This window comes from Porites lutea, chromosome 2 (genome assembly GCF_958299795.1).
Source record: "Porites lutea chromosome 2, jaPorLute2.1, whole genome shotgun sequence".
Taxonomy (NCBI): domain Eukaryota; kingdom Metazoa; phylum Cnidaria; class Anthozoa; order Scleractinia; family Poritidae; genus Porites; species Porites lutea.
Window position 1 is genome coordinate 14,412,045 of NC_133202.1, and position 19,900 is coordinate 14,431,944.

The 19,900-nt window shown below is 39.8% G+C and overlaps 1 pseudogene; it reads left to right on the forward strand.

The window, feature by feature from the left end:
* Window positions 1–1,921: 1,921 nt before the first annotated feature.
* On the forward strand, window positions 1,922–19,443 carry LOC140925680 (uncharacterized; annotated as a pseudogene).
* Window positions 19,444–19,900: the final 457 nt, after the last annotated feature.

Here is a 19,900-nt window from a genome sequence, read left to right on the forward strand (position 1 = left end):
GTGAGTACTGTCTTAAGAAATGAAAGAGCCCTGAAGCAATGAAAACAACATGCCCATGGACAAAATTTTCATGTTTCTAGTGTTTACAAAAACAAGCCTATCAACTCTCTACACGCTAGACTTCAATTCTCTCTTCACCAGTGTAAAAGTGAGCTTGCTGTATAGACTTCTTTAAGCCGTCAAGCACCTTTGAAATCAGCTGGTTGGTATTGTCTTAGAGTTTAAAAGATAGCGGTTAGTGGAAAACCATCGCTGAGTGTTATACAATTTAGGAAACAAAATAAGGAAATCACTTGCAACTTACAGGCACTCGTACAACTTATTACTGAATACTAATTGAACAGAAACTATAATTTTAGCTCCACTTCGAAAACTTCGAAATAAAACTAACTACTACATTGCAATTTCCCAAAAAGACACTGAACCGGCGGATCTACAAGCGAACCTCTTTGAAATTGTCACGGAAGATTGAAGGTGATATAAGACCTGTCGCTTAGAATGCTCAGTTTGAATAGCATCACCCCCTGTAGCATTAGCCTGTCGCAATACTGTAGCTTCGTTCAAATATTCGGGAATTGACTTTCACGCGTTCAACTCGCGTCGATCAGATAAATAGGAACATAGCTTGTAGTAGTACTTTGTGCAGTTGATTTGTGAAAGCAACTTGATAGGAAGCTAATTCTAGGCGTTGCTCCTGAATATCTTCCAGATAGGGTCTTTCAGAGGATGAAAGAAGTCGGCTTTTTGCTGTTGCTTTCCTTGGTGTATCAGCCAAAAGGCGTAAGTTGTAACTTAATTCCTTTTTATGAGCCATTCCTGTTAAAGAAAAACTTGACGGAAGATTCTGCCTTAATCCGCCAAACAGAAGTGCATTCATTGGCTCTTTTATAATGTAGTTTTAGAGACCGGTCATTATTTATAGCCACTCAAATTTGCTTGGAAAGTGAAGAGATGGGGGGGGGGGGGGGAATCGCGAAAGTCATTAAAAGTTATTAGGGGGATCACTTCGGTGAAGTAACATTCAAAGGGGGGATCGGCTAAATTTCACCTTGTTTAGCCCCAAATCCTCTCCCCCCCCCTCCCTCGGCGATAAATAATGACCGGTCCCGTAAACTTATTTGATAATTTCAGTGTCCAAAACCTCCAATTTATGAAACGCTTTCCTCCCGTCGCATTGTACCTCTTTCAGTTTTAATTATTTGTTTCCGCCGTAGATCGAATGATTCATTTATCCTCAACCCCTTTTATGATAAAATAAAGATACTAATTTTAACGTGTTTTTGTCGTGCTTAAAAAGGTAAAATGTAGTTGGGCTTAATGAAACGAGAACACTGGCACAATTTCAAATAACCGAAGTACAGAATGCGCGAAAATTCTTTAATTGGCTCCATAACAAAATACACAAACTTCAACAAATCAGAGAGCTTACAATTGTCACTGTCACACAAGTGTTTAGTATTTTCGTGCTTCCCTTGGTAGCTAGCTTAGCTAGCTTTGACGCATGCGCGATCTCGTTACCAGAGGCAAAGGGTTTAGTGACTGACACCCCGCATTTCACAACGAAAACACATGACTTAAACGCAATGTCACTACCTCACACAACGCACAATTACAAGACTAGGCGAACAAGTAAAGTCAGTAGAACTCGCAGATTTCTCTGTCAAAATAACAGTTTCATTATTTCAAAAAAGACACCCGCTGCTTCTAACAGATTTCTCTACTTTGTTAGTGACTCTCCAATTACAATTTTATTATTCTAAGCAACTGTCTGCTTCCAATATTGCGCAGGTTGAAAGTTGCAGCGAACCCTTAGATTTTTAAAACTTGAAGGTTAACTGAGTACTTCTCTGCAAACTCGTTTGTTCTAGTTTGTCGCAGGAGGAGATGTGACCTCCTTTCAAGCTGGAAAAAAAAGTTTAACATGTCTGATAGCTTTCAAGAGTGGAGCTGCAGCAGCGCATGTTCACCACCTCAACACTGTTATTTACCACGCTGCACAAAAATTCCTTTCCCTGAAACATTTAGCGGATCAGGAAAGGTCAGTTAACTTTTCTAGATGCTAAAAAATAAAAAGTATGAATAGCAATCTAAATTTAGTTAATTACACAGACAAAACCACCCTCAATCTTTTACTTATTGTGTTATTATTATTATTAATTTTTTTTTTCAAACTTTTTTTTGAGGTTCATGTGCACGTATCGCTAAGTCACGGCGAGAATTTTTCACGTGTTCACTCACCTGCTGCATTGTGGGTTCATTCTGTCAGTACACGTGGATTTGAGGTATGCGCACGTGAGGCTGGTGCTGGATCAAATGGAACTGGGATCATAAACTGGATGGCGTTCCACGATCAACCACAAGTTTCATCTGGCAGCATAACGTTTGGTGGAACGTGGACAACAGAAACCAAGTGCGACAAAGTGACGTTTAAAAAGGTTAGTGTTAGAAGCAAAAAGAAAGGCGCAGAAAATATATATTATCTTTTCCATTTTTGCTATGCACTGCTAGGTCACCTATGTCATCTAGGTCATCTATCAATAATTTTTGCCTTTTATCTTACGTCCGTGTTGATCTATTCATTCCTCAGTTTATGTGCTCATGATTTATTCTATCGAGTACGCGAAACTGATTTCCCAAATTGAAGAAAGTTTAAACGATTGTCCTACGATTTTCCCTTTGATATACATTCCAGAGCTTTGCTGCGAGGCCCTTTGTTTTTGTCTCGGCGAAGTACACTCGAGCTACAAAGCCCGGTGACGCAGTGTATGTTTGGTTAGAGAACGTCAGTTCCAGAAGCTTTGAGGTGTGCATCAAGGAATTCTTACCATTTGATGGAAAACACCAAGATACAGTGGTGGTGGGTATACCTATTTGCTTTTCAATTGTTCCATAGCTAGGCTGACTATCATTGTCGACATCATTAGCACCTTATTCATCACCATTATCATCATCATCATTATGATCATAATCATCAGTACGATTATCAGTATCGTCAATATCATTGGTATCGTTAGAATCGACATTGTGATCAATACCAGCAGCATCAGCACCAGCATCATCATCAACGACTCTCCAGTTCTCTGGTGTTTTCTGGGTCTTTCAAAGCCATTTCTCAGCAGCTTCTCGCAGATTAGAGATACAACACTTTCCGGAAGGTGTGAACCGTATCAAGCATGGCTGACAACTCATGCCTTCCAAAAATGCAAGGCAGTCTTAACCTCCCACACCAGTCATTTGCATTCTTCGAGATGGTTCCAAATGCACAAATCACGATCGATGGATCTTACTGCCACTAGGCTCTTTGGATTGTTTTAATTTTGAGTGCTAGGTTTTGATACCTTTACACCTTCTTGTCTTCTGTAATAAAGATATTTTGGTCCGTTGGCACAGCTATGTAGATAAGTGTCCACTCCTGTGTGCCTTTGTGTACCACAGTAATATCTGGTCGAGTTTACTTTGGCCGCTGGTCCGCAAAGATAGTCATATCCCAAGTTATCCTCACTTCTCCATTCCTATTTTCTCTCTGGGAAAACTTCCTTCATCCACTGACAATACGCCATACTGTTTCAGTCACCACAAAATCTGCATATTGGTGTCTTAGAGGTCTTATCATATCTATGCTGTGCTTGACAAAATTTGTTCTTAAAGCTTGTTCTTAAGCGGCGAGGATCAGTTCTGTTCCCTTTTTTTATAAAATCACTCCTGAACCATCTCCAGAACTCCTCTCCAACCACCTGAAGTTTGCCGAGCAAACTCTCCATGTAGGACTTTTTCCTTCCGGTCCCTGACTTTCTCCTCTTTCTTCTGGTAGTCCTGAGGGTTCTTTTCTTCAACAAGCCCCTTTTCCTTTAAAGCCATTTGCAGCATTATCCTCGCTGTGCTCTCTTTCGGGTAGCCATACAAGAATTTGCACACACTCTTTTTAACTCGTCAATGCTAATGGACCCCCTCTCTCTTCCTTCCTCGATGGAAAGATACAGTCTGGCGACATTTTTTATGGTGTGTGAACAGCCATTCAGTAGCAACATAACTACTATAAACAGCAAGGGTGATAAGGAATAACTTGAGAGTGTCCTCTCTGATGTCGACCTGCCCAAGCTCCGCACCATCTGATGTCAACAAGTCTACAAGTTCACCATGCTGTTACTGAGAGATCATGTCTCGTCTCTTGTCTTGTTTCTGCTCAGTTAATTCTGTTAACTCAATGTGGTGTTAAGAGTTTTCCATGTACAAGTCTAGCATCCTTTTTCTTTAGCCTCGCTCCTTTGGCTCACTCCAGATGTAACCCTTAAACAGTCATTTGCTGTTCACCTTTCACCACCTCAAACTCTTCTGGAGTCGTTCAGCGGAAACAGGATGACCACCGGGCCTGCGTTGTTGATCAACAGGACACGTGCCTGACTCGACACCTTCGCCGAGCACCCCAGTTCTGTTGACGTCGTCAGGGTAAAATTGGGCATTCTCTCATTAAATTATTCATTTTAAGGTTTCCAGTAACCAATAGTTTATCGTGCCACCATCACTAGACGGATTGCTAGCCAAAGCTCAGAGAGATCAATATACAAGATAGCCGATACCGTGCCAGACACTAACCTGGTGTTTTCTGGTATAGAGGGACCAATGTACATTTGCAATATCCTCGTGGTTTCGGGACCTCGACTATGGTGGCATAAGGGTTGTTGGCTTATTGTTATTGAACACATACAAACTACAATGTGTTTTGCCTAGCCGACACTCACTGAATGGAAATAAGCTTGCACGTTATACTTGTATCTTACTATTTGATTTACAAGAACTGAGAAAATTTTTCCATAAACTATCAAACGGAAATAGCAGTGTCTCGACGTTTATTTTTTTAAAATTTTATCCTTTCAGGACTGGTTCGCGTTAGTGGGAAATGGTTCTAATTTTAATTTGACCATGACAGGAGAAGTTACCTTTCCGAACCTTGGCACACCGACAACTATGACAACTATGACAACTTTGGATTCTGTCAAGTACCTTTATTCTAATTTAACACTTACAGTTTGTCGGCTCCATATTATTTGACAGTAGCTATTTGTCAATAGGTAAAAGCTGGACACCTGATAAAAGAAATCCTCACTCGACATCAATCCTTTCACCGCGTATGCTAGAGTGAATAACAGAGTATTATGAAGCTCTTCTAAACTATAATATAATTATGATACTGCAGTATTTAACCTCTTTTACCGACTTTTAAAAAAGATAGACTGTTTGTTTTACAACATATTGCAAAAAGACGTGAGCAGATATATTTTTGAATTTTTCCTTCTGTTTACTTTTGACAGAGAATGAGTTAAGTGTTTAAGTCATGATCCGAAAATAGCTCATACCATATTCTGACTTAATTTCATTTTGGGAGTCAGATTTGCGCTGCCCTGGCAGTTTTATCAAATGAATATGTAGTACGTAATGAACTGTTACAGCCTTATTCACTGTTTTCACAGAATATTCATTACAACACCACCTTCTACGCGTCACCTGTGGTCCTGGTTTCAGTTTCAGAAAAACGTCATTTTACCAGAAAATAATATTGTCACGGCATGGGTGGAGGTACGTTACTTTTCTACAGATTTTCTTAATTCTCTTGTCTAGCAGAAAAATGAAGTATCTCATCGCAGAGAGCTTCGTTCTATTTCAGGAAGTTGGCCTAAAATCCATGAGGATTTGTGTCAGAGACTTGAGTGGAACAGGACGGGAACATGATCCTCTTTCTGTCAGTTATATTGTTACCGGAGGTAAGTAATGCACAGTAACAAACTCTATGACGAGCTTGAATGATCATTTTACCAGATTCATGAAATTCACTGTAGGCATGGATTTTATCCGCAAAATGTTGGAGTAAACTTACTATCCCATAACAATACGCTACAATACGTTTTATCAATTAATGTTTTTATTATTAATTCTCCCAACTGGGAATTTTCAGAATTAATTTACAAGAACTCGTTAGGCTAAATAACGTTCGAAATTACTAAAACATTACAAATATAAAAGAGAAAATGAGGTTACTATTGAGATTAAATTCTTTAGGACTAACATTCTGAATTGAAAAGCTAATAACCCATTAATTGAAATAGATCAACAAACTACGTGTAAATGTTTTATTTACGTCTTCTGATTATCTTCTGAAAGACTGTTCCAAGAGCTACCTTAAGCTTGGCTCGACAATCTCTGACACTCTTTCTCTGCCGGGAAACCGAGCTAAACAGGCGCAACGGCAAGGCAGCTACTACCATTTTCAGCCTGACCCAGCCTCACCAAGAGAGTATGGACCAACAAACGAAGATGAGGAAGAAGCACGATCGAAACTGAACATGCTTCCTCTTTATCACAGGCGGCAAGTTGCAGTTGCGACATTCCTGTACAGGATGCACACCAGTCTGTTCCCGTTTGATCTGAAAACGATACTTCCGCGACCCTACAGCCCAATACGAGAAACCCGCGCAAGCCTGAGTATGCCAAGCCATGCCCTGGAAGAGCCGAAGTCAAGATCGTACTCTTCAGGAAGAGCTTTTATCCATCGCGCTCTTAAAATGTGGAGCAGCCTGCTGGACAACATCCTCGGCATTATAAATGACACGGGGAATTCAGTCTTTTAAGAGCCGGTTGCACAAGTTCCTCCTGCAATGTTGACTACAAATGGAAAAATGCTGACTGTTTAGTTCTAATTTTTTTTCGTTTTTTTCTTTTTCTTTCGTGTAAGCTGCTGCGAACCACTGATTGATCCGTTAGGTGTCAAATGCATTTAAACTGTAATTTGTACTTCGCCTTTCGTGCTATTGTTCGCTCTAGCGTGTTAGATATGTAAAAGAAAAATAAGAAGCTGACGGAAAATACCAAGATCCTGGTATACAGAGCCTGTGTTTTGAGTACACTTCTGTACGGCAGCGATTCATGGACTCGTCACTCATAATAGAAGAGGAAGCTTAGCACTTTTCACATGCCTTGTCTCTGACGCATACTCGACATCACCTGACAGGACAAAGTTCCAAACAACACTGTCCTAGAACTAGGTGAAATTCCCAGCATGTATGTACTACTGAAACAGAGATGTTTGCGCTAGCTTTGCTACTACACGTTCTTTTGGAGTGGCAGGGGAGAGAACAAGCGAAGAGAATCGCTCGAGTTGGTTTTGCAATAAGGAACTCCATTACTCAGCAGCTGAAACAAGATCCAATACCTGTCGTTGATTGGATAATCGCAATGAGACTTCCGCTGCAGAGAAATGTGTACGCCACCATAATTAGTGTCTATGCTCCAACCATGACAAACCTCAAGACATTAAGGTGGAGTTGTACAACAGTCTGAGAGAGGTACTGTGGAGAGTTCCAAGTACTGATAAACTGATAATAGCTGGTGACTTTAATGCCAGGGTTAGAAAGGAGATGGACAAATGACCACTTGTGATTGGCCCGCATGGAGTTGGGAAGTGAAACTCAAACGGTGAACTTCTTCTGGCAACTTTGCTCGGAACACAATTTGGTCATCACAAACACTATCTTCAAACACAAGGAACATCACAAGACCACATGGATGCACCCCGTTCTAAACATTGGCACCTTTTGAGAGTATATAATAGTACGGCAGGTAGACCAAAATGACATCTTGAGCACAAGATCCATGAGAGGCGCTGACCGTTCAAACATTCCAGAATTGCTGCCAAACCATCCTGAAGGATTGATGTTATGAAACTACGAGATAAAGATATCCAGCAGAAGTTGACGAAGAAAAAGGACAGGGCTTTTGCAGGATTGAAACATCAGGAGTCAGAAGATGTTGAAGTAAACTGGAATTCTTTAAAAACAATTACATATGACACTGCTGAGAGTGTCTTAGGTAAACCCATTCAATAAAACTAGGATTGGTTTGACGACAGTGACAAGCTGGGGAGGCCAGAAGCTGAAGGCCATGTTACAGGAAAGAACTAATGCAAGGGTGAAATAGCTAGATCAAACATGTACAGGGCAAAAATGACCGGTGGTCGACGGAATCTACAGCAGTAAACCAGGGAAATGAAGTCTCAATGGTGGGAGGCAAAGGATGAAGAATTGCAGCAGGCAGCAGATAAAAACGATATGAAAGCATTTATAATTGTCTGAAAGAAGTATATGGACCATTGTAGAGGGTGCAACACAGCTTACTGCCCTTGACGGTGAGACAGTAATACATGAAAAACCTGAGATTCTCGATGGATTGGCAAATCACTTTGACCAGCTACTTAACATAACAAGAGAGGTTGATCGATATGCCTTGGACACTATTGCACAGAGGCCAAACATCTCATTCCTTGATGAAAAACCTGAATTCAAGGAACTGTTCGATGCCATTAATGCAACAAAGGAAGTTGGCGCTTCACCACTCTGCGGCATTTTGGATATCCTCAGCAACTTGGTGTAGACATAAATCAATGTCCTTTGTCGCAAACGATAAATATATCTTTGTGTCATAAACGTAAGATTCGATGTTTCTTAACTTGATGACTTCAGGTAGATCGGTCGAGTACGGGCTAAAAGGTGTTAGCCCGAGAATGGAGCCCTGAGGTACGCCATGTATTATGAAGAGCGGATAAATCACGTAAGACGGATTTTTTTTTTGTTTTTCAGACCTGGATCCTTGTCTTAATGTCAACTGCCCATCTTTTGGAGTCTGCAAGACATACAGTGCTCATGAAGCACGCTGCGTGTGTTTTGACGACTGCCCCACCTATCAGGACCCAGTATGCACTGCCAACGGAACAACGTATGACAACAAATGCTGACAAGAATTGAGCTACTGTAGGGGACTGGACAATAACCTTGTTTACCACCCTGGGAGCTGTGAAGGTTGGTGGGAGAGACCCTCTAACACAATCCCCGAAGTAATGAAAATGAGTTGGTGCATGAGACAAAACGCTGTTGTCTAGGGTTTGGGGAAGGGGGAGATAGTTACCACAAAAGATGAGTTTCGTTCTTATTTACGTCATGTGCTCTTTCCAAAGGTTTCCCAGTTGTTCGTGGCCGTGTGGACCTTCACGGAATCTCAAAGTGGACAGATTCTACCTGCCAGACGATAGATTTCCCGCCGTATCGCTTCTACCCGGATAAGAACGTTCATGTTCAAATAACTGTCAATCACATGAAATTGAATGACACCGTGTCAGTTCACGATGCCGTCACATCATGGACTGAAAGTGTTAACACTAAAAACTTTACAGTATGCGTCATGCAGACAGGAAGGAACAGTGGAGAGAGCTTTAATCCCTTCGCGACAGTTGATTGGCTGGCGTACCAAGGAGCACCACCCAATGGAATGACGGGAAGGATTAAGATGCAAAACTGGTGGTCTGGTACGAAGTGTGCTAATGTGGCTTATCCCAAGGTAAAGGAAACGTCAAAATAAGCCTGTGCTGACAGATAATATTTAACAGTTGTGTGTTCCTTTGAAAATAGGATGAGGGCGTAGAGGTCTCATCCGACTCTAAATTTCTAATGTCTAGTTTCTTCAATCTTTACAGAATAAGTTCAAGGAAACACCTACAGTTTTTGTGACCGCAGAACACTTGAGGACTGGAAAGGAGTATGATGCTTCCCTAATATGAACAGAAGATCCAAATAAGGACTCATTTAAAGTCTGTCTTCGAGAAATGCAAAACTTTGATGGAAAACATGAAGACATTGCAGTGGTATGTTTCAAAATCATATTGTTATTAAAAGCAGAATAAAATATTGGTGCCAAGGGCGAGATTGCGACAGCTGAAAAAGTGGGAAGGTTTCAGTGCTCTTATGATGTGACATGCATTAAAAACTGCATTAATGAATATAAGTAAGAAAAGGAAAGAATCAATCCAAACTGTCATTGATTTTGATGCTGTTTAATAATTTTGTTTTAGAGTTGGCTGGTATTTGCTGAGCTTAGGAAACCGTTCTTCACTGAGGGTGATTCTGTCGGATTTCTAAACACAAAGCCACCAAAAGACGAAGATAACAACGCTTATTGCCAGGTAAGTGAAAGAAGGAAAAACGCCGATGAAATGAAATATAAAAAAATGGAAATACACATTTTATGTCACACTAATAGGAATAAAGAGGGAAAAATTAAAAATATGACTAAAAATTGTTGAGTATTCTAATCATTTGTTTTTAATGGCAGTTCGTGAAGTTTGAAAGAAGCTATAACACAACACCCTCGGTGTTACTTACAGCCAATCACAGCAGCACAGCTCCTGGAAACTCCGCACCAGTGCACAATGGGATTGCAAAATGGATTGAGGTACCAAAAATAAGAACAGAGGATCATGGGGCGTCCCATGACCAACTTTGGGTTGAAAAAAATCAATCTGATAGTTTTTTAAGGGCAAAAGCAAAACTCTGCTGAAAAGGTCTGCCATGACAAGAATCCGTGCCTGTAGCTTAGCAGCATCGCTTTTATATTTAGTGACATCATTCTTTCTCAAATCACAGGCAGTAAGGTTACGTAACGGGAAACCTAAGATCGTATGGAAGCTTCTCTCCTTCGCAGTTTCCCGTTGGGATACTGACAAGAAATTTTAATAAAAGTAAGCGCGCGATTGACGATGGGAAGAGGAAAAAAAACGGCCTCCCATCGTCCCCTGCTTTCCTTTCTTTCTGCCCCAGCCTCCCTACGACATAAAGGGGCCTCTGTGGAGGAGAGAGTGCGGGGGCATTTACGTTTCTCGCTAGTTGACGTCATTCTAAGGTATGTGTTTGTTTTTTAGATACGAGGGGGGAAGTTGTTAGATAGCTTTGTCTTTAAAGAGGAATCTTTCTCATGCAGGTTGAAGCGAAAAGCCAATTTTCAAATGTCCACTCTGCTTCTACTTGCTGCGTATGCGTGAAGAACCCTAAACAAGCAATAATTATACAAGTTTTGATCATCACAGTTAGCTAGAATCATATAATCTTCTTTGCAGAACATGAACAAAACCGGTTTCAGGGTGTGTGTGAAGGAGTTGTATGACACCAGATATGATCCTGTGTCAGTGAGTTATGCAGTACTAGCAGGTCAGTTAACAAGAAAAGTACTTGATTTTATGACGTAACCGGTTCACTACAGCAAACCATCATGCCTTTATTGGTCGCACTGTTACATAAGTCACGTGCACAGATGTCACGTGGAATCATTGCTTAGCTTTTTTTTTCATATAAGAAATAGTTTTCCCGTACCGACATTGTATAATTTCGCATAAATTTGCTATGTATGACCTCAGGCTTATCTTGATGTAGCCGTCTTTCCTGTCGCCGGGTATGTCTCCAATAAGTAACATGATAACTGTCAGCATTAGCCAATAGCCATCGGCTGAAGGCCGTTTTTGAAACTTCATGTTTCCAAAGATATCTGTGACCCTGGGTGGAGCTATTTCAATGGATTCTGTTATTTGACGAGTGAAAAATGCGTCAATTGGACAACAGCTCTCACCAAATGTCGTCAGGAAAAGTCGGTCCTTGTTGATGTTACCAACGATGAGGAAAATGTTTATATTCAACATCGCCATAATGGAGACAAATCATGGCTGGGCCTGAATGACATTTCCACGGAGGGTAACTTTACTTGGGCGGATCGCGGTGAGGGGAACTTTACAGCTTGGGCGAAGAATCAGCCGAATAACTTCAATGAAGAAGACTGCGTTCACGCACTCAGTCTGAGATACAACTATGAATGGAATGACGTCAAATGTAGGGATTGTCATCAGTACACTTGTAAGAAAGGTAGGATGCTAAAATTGTTTTCATTCATTTAGTCTTTTATGGAGATTTTAGCTTAAAAACCCAAAAAAACCCAACTGTTTTGCAGTCTACTTTCAGAGCATCTTGATCTTCTTTTCAAAGAGCGAATACCCATATTTCAACGTTCAGCAAAGATAAATCTTTCTCTTGTTAACCTTTTTATCTGTAGATAAACATGTTTAAAAAGCTTTGAGCTTCCAATTAATCGAAAGCCTTTATTAGGTCTTTTTGAAAACAGTCGGAAAGCGTTTTGCTATCCTTGAAGGTTGCTTTGCCTCTAAAACTGTTAAATAGGACTGAAATTAAAAAAGTCTAAGGTACGGTATGGATCCTCATATGGATAGCATTACATTCCGGCCAATCATGCCTATGGTGTCTATAAATCAAAGTTGGCAAGATAGGCAAAAATTTGAACAAGAATTTGTAGTAGAATTTCATACACATAGACTAAGTCGTCTTTCCAATCGATCTAAACAATTATCCATCAAGTCTGCCGGTACTTCCAAAAACATCTGATAAATTCTTCAAAAGCCACGGTACAATCAAATTATAAGTATGATACTGTGCTACATAGTATCCTTTAACGATTTTAATAATGAAGTCAAAACCAATTGTGGAATCCCAGATAACTTGTGCATCCTCCGGCCGCGGATAAGCGATTACGTCAGGTATTTGCAAATGTAACAATAGTCTCTCTTTCCTCTTTCTCTTCTATAACAAAATATGATATTTTGTTGCTAACGAAAGTGGAAGTAAAGGCAACTATTCGCAAATGTGGTTTGTAAAATTTACAGAGTAAGAAAGCAGAACGGAACGAAACTAATTTTGGCATTATGTAGTTCCACAAAATATCTATACACCATACCCCACCCCCCCCCCCCCCCGCCCGGAGGGCAACGGAAATTCCGAGAAGAGGGTGGTCCAAAAGGAGGCAATTTCCGAGGAGGTAGGGTTGCTTAGAGAGGCTTTGTGCAGGGAGTCTGAGGAAGATTGGTGAGTCATTAATATATAATAGCTTCTCTTCTTCTCATCTTAATGCGCTCTTGACCCATACTAAAAATACCGAAAAAACCGAATTTTGAAATCAAAAAGTCTACAAGTTATTCTCGTTGAATTTTCCTGGTTTTTACGTACCGTTGAAGATTAGCCCTCTAGCTACAAAAAGTCGCTTTTTTTTCTTAAAAAAGTAGACTATCGGTATTTAAAATGACGATTTTACTGAGCGAACTTCGCCAAAATCCTTCTTTTCTCTTTTATTTTGGCGCTTTTGTGCAGCGTCGTTCATGCTTGAATAGCCCGCCACGGCAGCTCATTATTATGCGTAAATGTCTAGCCATTCTGCCTGATGCTGTTGCCTAAAGGCTCGGGAAATTATAAGGATTTCAGTGTACAAGACGCGCGTGAAATTATTCCCTAATTTCACGAGTATACCATTTGATTACCTATTAATATCATGGGTGACGAATTACGTTAGCAATCTTGGATTTTTCACATGTTTATCCTGGATCGTATCGATCGAGAACTCCACTCTCTCGAACGTTTAGGGCTTAAATTTGACTCAAGTTTAGAATTTTTCGACAAATACCTGTTAGAATCCTTGATGTGCTCTTTAGTGTGTTCAGGTTTTTTAAAAGCGTCTTTATATGCCCTGGCATCTTCACTGATAACATTTTAAAAACTTCGTCGCCATCTTGACACTGAGAGGTACGGAAGGTTGCCATAGCAATTTTGTAATTTCACATGTGAAATTACAAATTATCGCTGAAATTTCGCGCAAAAATTAAGGAGTAATTCGTCACCTATGATAAAGCACATAATAAAATGACTTTCTATTGAATTTTTTACTCCGATGTTGGCGAATGCACTGCTTCTAATTCTCCCCTTCGTGACGTCAAGGCTCAATTTCCGAATACTCGCGGGTTGCGATCAAAGTGCGTTAAGAAGGACCTGAGGAGGAGGCAGAATTAGCAGTCAGAGCATTGTACTGATTATTGGTAAAATTTAAAAATGATTGCAATGAACAAAGCAGATTCCAAAAGTATTACATATCACCCCCAAAAAACTACCTTTTTTTTAAATTTACACTTTTAGACGTGGACGAGTGTTTCAAAAACGCTTACTCCTGTGATGTCAACGCTGTGTATACGAATACCCCAGGATCGTATTCTTGCGCATGCAACGCTAGATATTCAGGAAATGGTACAACATGTGTACTTGGTAAGAAAATACTATGCCTGTGACTTACCAAAGTTTCGACAAATTCAAATAGAAGTTTATACTATCAAATTTTCAACATTTAGTACTTGTCTCTAACTAAACCATCATCTTTATAAAGAGAACATGGAACTATTATTTGTGTAGAAAACACGCTGCAAGGCATACGTAAGCCTAGGCATGGATAGCAAATGATTTGGTCCATGGATATGATAGCGTATAGCAGCCGGTCTTCATATGCGAACTCTTGGGTGTTCTGATACTTTTCTTCGAGATCAGTTTGGTTATGATACTTTGCTCAATAAACTCAAATTTAATGCCTCGCTGCAGCCTGGTTCACTTATGAAATCATAGACTCGTTTCAAAGCTTCAGTATCCTTAAATAGAAAGAAACTCAAACAGGCAAACAAACTTACAAACAAAACATTTCCTTTTTTCGTTAATAAAGTTATGTTATGTGAACAAAATTTATGCTTACTTTCCCTTAAAAAAAGAACATACCCACCGAAGAACCTCTCCAAAATCCGATTAATTACACCAGTACCGCGAGTTCTTTAAATCCAACATGATGTTCCATGCTATTCTACATTGTGCTCGTTCTAGAAAGTCCGTTGGAAGGTGACTGATCTATTCAGTGAGTTTTGAGTCTTTCGTTCTACAAAATAAGTTCGAGTGTCAAAATACCGCATTTATTCTATTAGATGTAAGTTTGGCAACGTAACGCCATCAAATAAGACCGAATGCATTGATCATTAGTACGTCAAGGTTTTTTTAAGAGACAGGTGCCATAAGTAGAAAAGTTCATCTGAGTAAAGCTGATTAATTATTACTAGAGTAGGTGTTTATTTTAATTTTTTTTATGAAATCGTCATTCAGTATCATTCAGAGCTGTATTTGCAAACCTCGGTGCGAGTGGAAGACTGGGTCCAACTTCTCTTGGTAGTTACTACAGTGGACGGGATCATGACGGTCAAGTTACATTGGTCAGCGGTATTCAACAATGGACTGTACCACACACAGGTGACTACAGGATAGAGGCAATAGGAGCTGCAGGGGGATATGATTTCAGAAGCAGGAATGGTCTGTATCGCGGCAGGAGGTGCCAGATTAAGAGGAAAGTTTCGCTTATCCAAAGGAGAAACAACTGAAATACTTGTTGGTCAAGAGGGAAGTATAAACCTTAAAGGTCTAAGCAGTGGTGGTGGTGGAGGTACGTTTGTGGTGAGAGGACGCAACACGCCTTTGATAATAGCTGGCGGAGGAGGAGGCAGGGAAGTTGCTCGGTCGAGACATTCTGGATGCGATGCTTCTACGGGGACAGCAGGGAATCCTGGGCACAGGTCATGGTCGGGAGGGAGTGGTGGACAAGGAGCAACGACCGCTGACAGGAGTAACTCAGGTGAGACGAGTGTGTTTCAAGATGAGAAGGGTCACCACGACAGCAATCTTTGCTAAATCTACTATCTAACTACATCTGCCTTCTTCAATATGGAGACTACCTTCGTCGATGGAGGTCAAAGTCCTCAACCTTTGGTGTCCACTTTTTCAGAGTTTTAAGAAAGACGTTATATTCGTCACTCATGCATTAAAGACAAACAAAGAAAAACTCTGTCTCCACTTAGGATGCGAACTAAGGGACTTGTCAGAAATTAGCTGGGGGGGAGGGGGGGTGGAAACAGAGGGAGGGTCACAACTTTTTGAGACTCAGAAAAGGGAGGGGTCATGAAAAATGGGCCGTTAAAAGGGGGAGGGTCATGCAAATATATGCCCGTGATCATGTAGACGTTCACTCACAGAAGAAAAACAAAATTTCTTTATTTCGTAAAAAAAAAAGAGCAATGGAATATTATGGATATAAACTGTGAAGTATTTAACAAACATCTACTTTTCATTTATAAAAATGCTATAGAGTCTTATTGCAATAACGAATAATGTTGTTGTTAATGTTATTAAAGTTTTGGCTATCCTTTTCATCCCTGTCTTCAGCATCACTATCAATGCTGCTGTGAGCATCTTGATCATCATCATTTATGTCATCAGCATTTTATTTTGTTTATTTTATCTTATTTTATTAGCTTCGCATTGATACAATCACTTTCATCATCATCATGATTTTCATTTAAGTTGAAGCGTAGATATTGCTTGATAATGTCCTGTGATTCATTGGTGAACAACCCTTCTCAAAGATATATGGCCTTTGCGTTTTGAGGAACCCACTTTTTCCTTCATAATGAAGAAATAATGGGCCAATAGCCTCTGTAATATCACGCGATTCTTGCTGAGGTGTAATATGGTTTCAATAGCTCCTTTGCAGTTAGCTTCCATTCTTTTTGCCCTAGCTTTCTTTGCTTTGCTTTTATTTTGCTTTTGTTTCCTTTTTTTCTTGTTCATTTGTTTGTCTTGTTGGCTTGGAATCCTGCACCTTAAAGAGCCTGGAACATTTTTTTTTCAATTCTGTAAGGTGGGGAGGGTCATGATATTTTAGACCAAGCTCAAGGGGAGGGTTAGCAAATTTCACTCCCATTGCAGGGGTGGGTCACCTAATTTCCGAACCCAAATTTAAAATTCCCACCCCCCCTCCCCCCCTGCTAATTTCTGACAAGTCCCTAACGACATGAAAGACAAAAGTCCGCGTTTAAAAGTAAAGTTTTCCCATTGCTAAGTTTCACTTTGTCTTATCTCTTTTTCGGTATTATTAACGAATACCATCACATCCATCGTATGCTGACCATTTTCTCATATCAATTAAAACGTTGAAAATGAAAGAGCTTCACTCGTCAGCCTTCTTAGCTTCTAAAGACTTTCTTGCCTTGTTTCCTCAAGATGGCTTGAAAGAATTGTAGGTAAAATTGTTTAACTTTCAATCATTCATGAAATTAATTTCTGTTTTATTGTTCCTCATATAAACTATGGCCAGAATTTAATTTCACGCACGCGCGGTAGCAGTGGACACGTAGAAAAAATTCCAACAGCAAAAAATGAAAACATTACAAAGAAATGTGGGATAAGTATATGTAATCAATTGGTGACGAGTGAAATTAGGGAATAATTTTACTTCCGTTTTGTCCAAATCTTAATAATTTCCCGAGCCTTTAGGCGAGGGAAATTATTAGGATTTGGACAAAACGCAAGTGAAATTATTCCCTAATTTCACGAGTATACCATTTGATTACCTATTAATATCATGGGTGACGAATTACGTTAGCAATCTTGGATTTTTGACATGTTTATCCTGGATCGTATCGATCGAAAACTCCGGCACTCTCTCAAATGTTTAGACGGACCTTAAATTTGGCTTATAAAGTTCAGAATTTTTCAGACTTTTTCGGCAAAATACCTGTTTCTGTATCCTTCTTGATGTTCTCTTGTGTGTTCAGGTTTTCTAAAGCGTCTTTTTGTGCCCTGACATCTTCATTCACGGCATTTTAAAACTTCGTCGCCATCTTGACACTGAGACGTACGTTAGGTCGCCATGGTAATTTTGTAATTTCACATGTGAAATTACAAATTAACGCTGAAATTTCGCGCCAAAATTAAGGAGTAATTCGTCACCCATGATATTAGTAAAATAATTTTCGATACGTACAGCATGTTGTTCGATATACATGAACACTAGGACGCGATTGATACTAAAAGGTTGACTTTTTTAAATCTTAGTTTTGACAAACTTAAACTCCTACCTTCAAATGTCGAGCTTCCCAGAATGGAAATAAAAATACGAAAAAATTACCTGCGTCTTCCATATGATTCTATTGCAAATGGAGCACTGCCACCTTGATTAACCTCTTTCCTTCGGTAATTAATGACAATTCCGCTGGGAAACTCTCAGAGGATGCGATTAAATCTTCAAGTACAAAGTCTTATGTTTCTATCGTGAGTTTTTTTGTCCACTGAAAAAGTATATTCTTCCTTCCCACGTTTAAAGAAGTTGGAGTTGATTCTATTTATGAATACGCTTCTACTACACGGCTTGAATCCAAGACCTTCCCTCTACAATATCTCAGCCAAAATCATCTAAATTGTCTCAAAAACCTCTTGTTCGAAAGCTTATTTCTTTGAGTTTTCGTGGCCATTTTTGTTTGTGGCAATATTTTTGACCAGCGGCTTTTATTTGACCATAAACCAGTACGTATTTGACCACTCGAACTTTCCGAACATTATGAACCCGGGAATCACAGTAAAACGATTGCGAAACTACGAAACAGTCTGAATGTAAGTCGCGCGAAATTTGACGTGCGAGATTTCTGGACATAAAATGAAATACATATAAAGGCAAATAATATTAGATAAATACATACAAACATATGGTATGATGAAATTTGTGGTATTTAACAAATAATAAGGAATATTAGTGACTCACATCGAGACCTAAAGTACGGGTCGCTGAAAAGAATAATTGTTAATAGCTTTCCCAGCATTTACAGCGCCCAAAATACATTGTATAAATATAGGTGATGTGACTATATTTACTTTTGTCAATAGAATCTTTATTTTAATTGTTGAATGAAAAAGCTTCAGGAAATCCACCTGCACATGTTACCTTTTTTTAGTTAAGAGTTATTTAATTAACAATTAATTAATGAGGCTGAGTATCTTATGAAGAATTATGGAGATCGAGGAGGGTGTTACGGCCTCGACGGATAACACCCTCCGAGATCTCCATAATTCTTCATATGATACGAAAGCCGAATTCAATAATTGTTTTATTATTCATTCAAAATAATTCCTACTTTAAAAACATGGCTCAAACATGCTAACCTCCATCGATCCATCAATGTTAAGTTCATCTTCGATAGAGCACGTTTAGGTTTGTTCAGCTCCGCAAATATTCTCCAAATAGCAGATGTCGCCCTTCGAGTTGTCCTTTTTCTGTTCTTGTCCTGTTTTTAGCTACGTTTTCGACTAGTTCTTACTCTTGAAACGAGTGAAATGTCCGCCATTTTACAAGTTCACAATCAAAACAACTCAACCTCGTCCCCAGGTCTTCTCGGTTAACGGTGCCCTAACCTGCGAAAACGCTGCATTTTTGACGTCATTTCCTCGTTAAACACAAAATTCTTCCAAATTTGGTCATCAGTAACTGGTTATGGTGAATTAAACGAGTGCTTTTAGCCAATCAGAATCGGGAAAATATTTTGAATGAATAATAATGTTATTTAATTACATTTTAGGTGGAGGCGGTGGTGGATTTTATTCTAGTGGAAGAAGCTCAATGCAGTTCGGAGGCTCAATGGGATATGGCGGAGAAGGAGGCAAAGGATTTCTTCAGGGAGGAGTGGGTGGAAGAGCTTGGTATTACAATGCTGTTGGTGGGTTTGGAGGGGGTGGTGGCGCTTATGGAGCGGGAGGAGGTGCTGGAGGTGGAGGAGGCTACTCTGGGGGAAGTAGCGGGAATAATTTAGCTGACTCCTGTGGAGGAGGGGGAGGATCTTACAATGCTGGAAATAATCAGCGAAATGAATGCTGTTATAAAACAGCTTGACATGGTCAGGTGACCATAATATTGATATAGATTTCAAACTGTAACTTAGCAGGTAGTGTGGTTTAACAAGTTCCTAAGATTGTAGAGCATGGTGAACCAGTGTGGATATCGAGATTGTTGTCCATGTATTGAAACCTTTATAGTCACTTTTTAGCCACTACTAAAAATAATAAAAATGAAGCCAGGTAAAGTGCAGAGCTTATAAGACCGGCAGGTACGGGACGACAAAGGACAGATATCAAAGTAAAGACTTTTCTCATCACTGGACTGACCGTCAGTACAATGCCCCCTTGCTTTGAATCATATAAACTCCCCATCTTGAAAGGCGAGAGTAGCAGAGGGGTATGCCGGGCTCCACGTCCGAGCACCAAGTGTGAATATTACGTAAGCTCTCTTTTGTCCACTGTGTAATTACATTGAATATTTTTACCACGCCTTATCGTGCTGTGAAAATTTC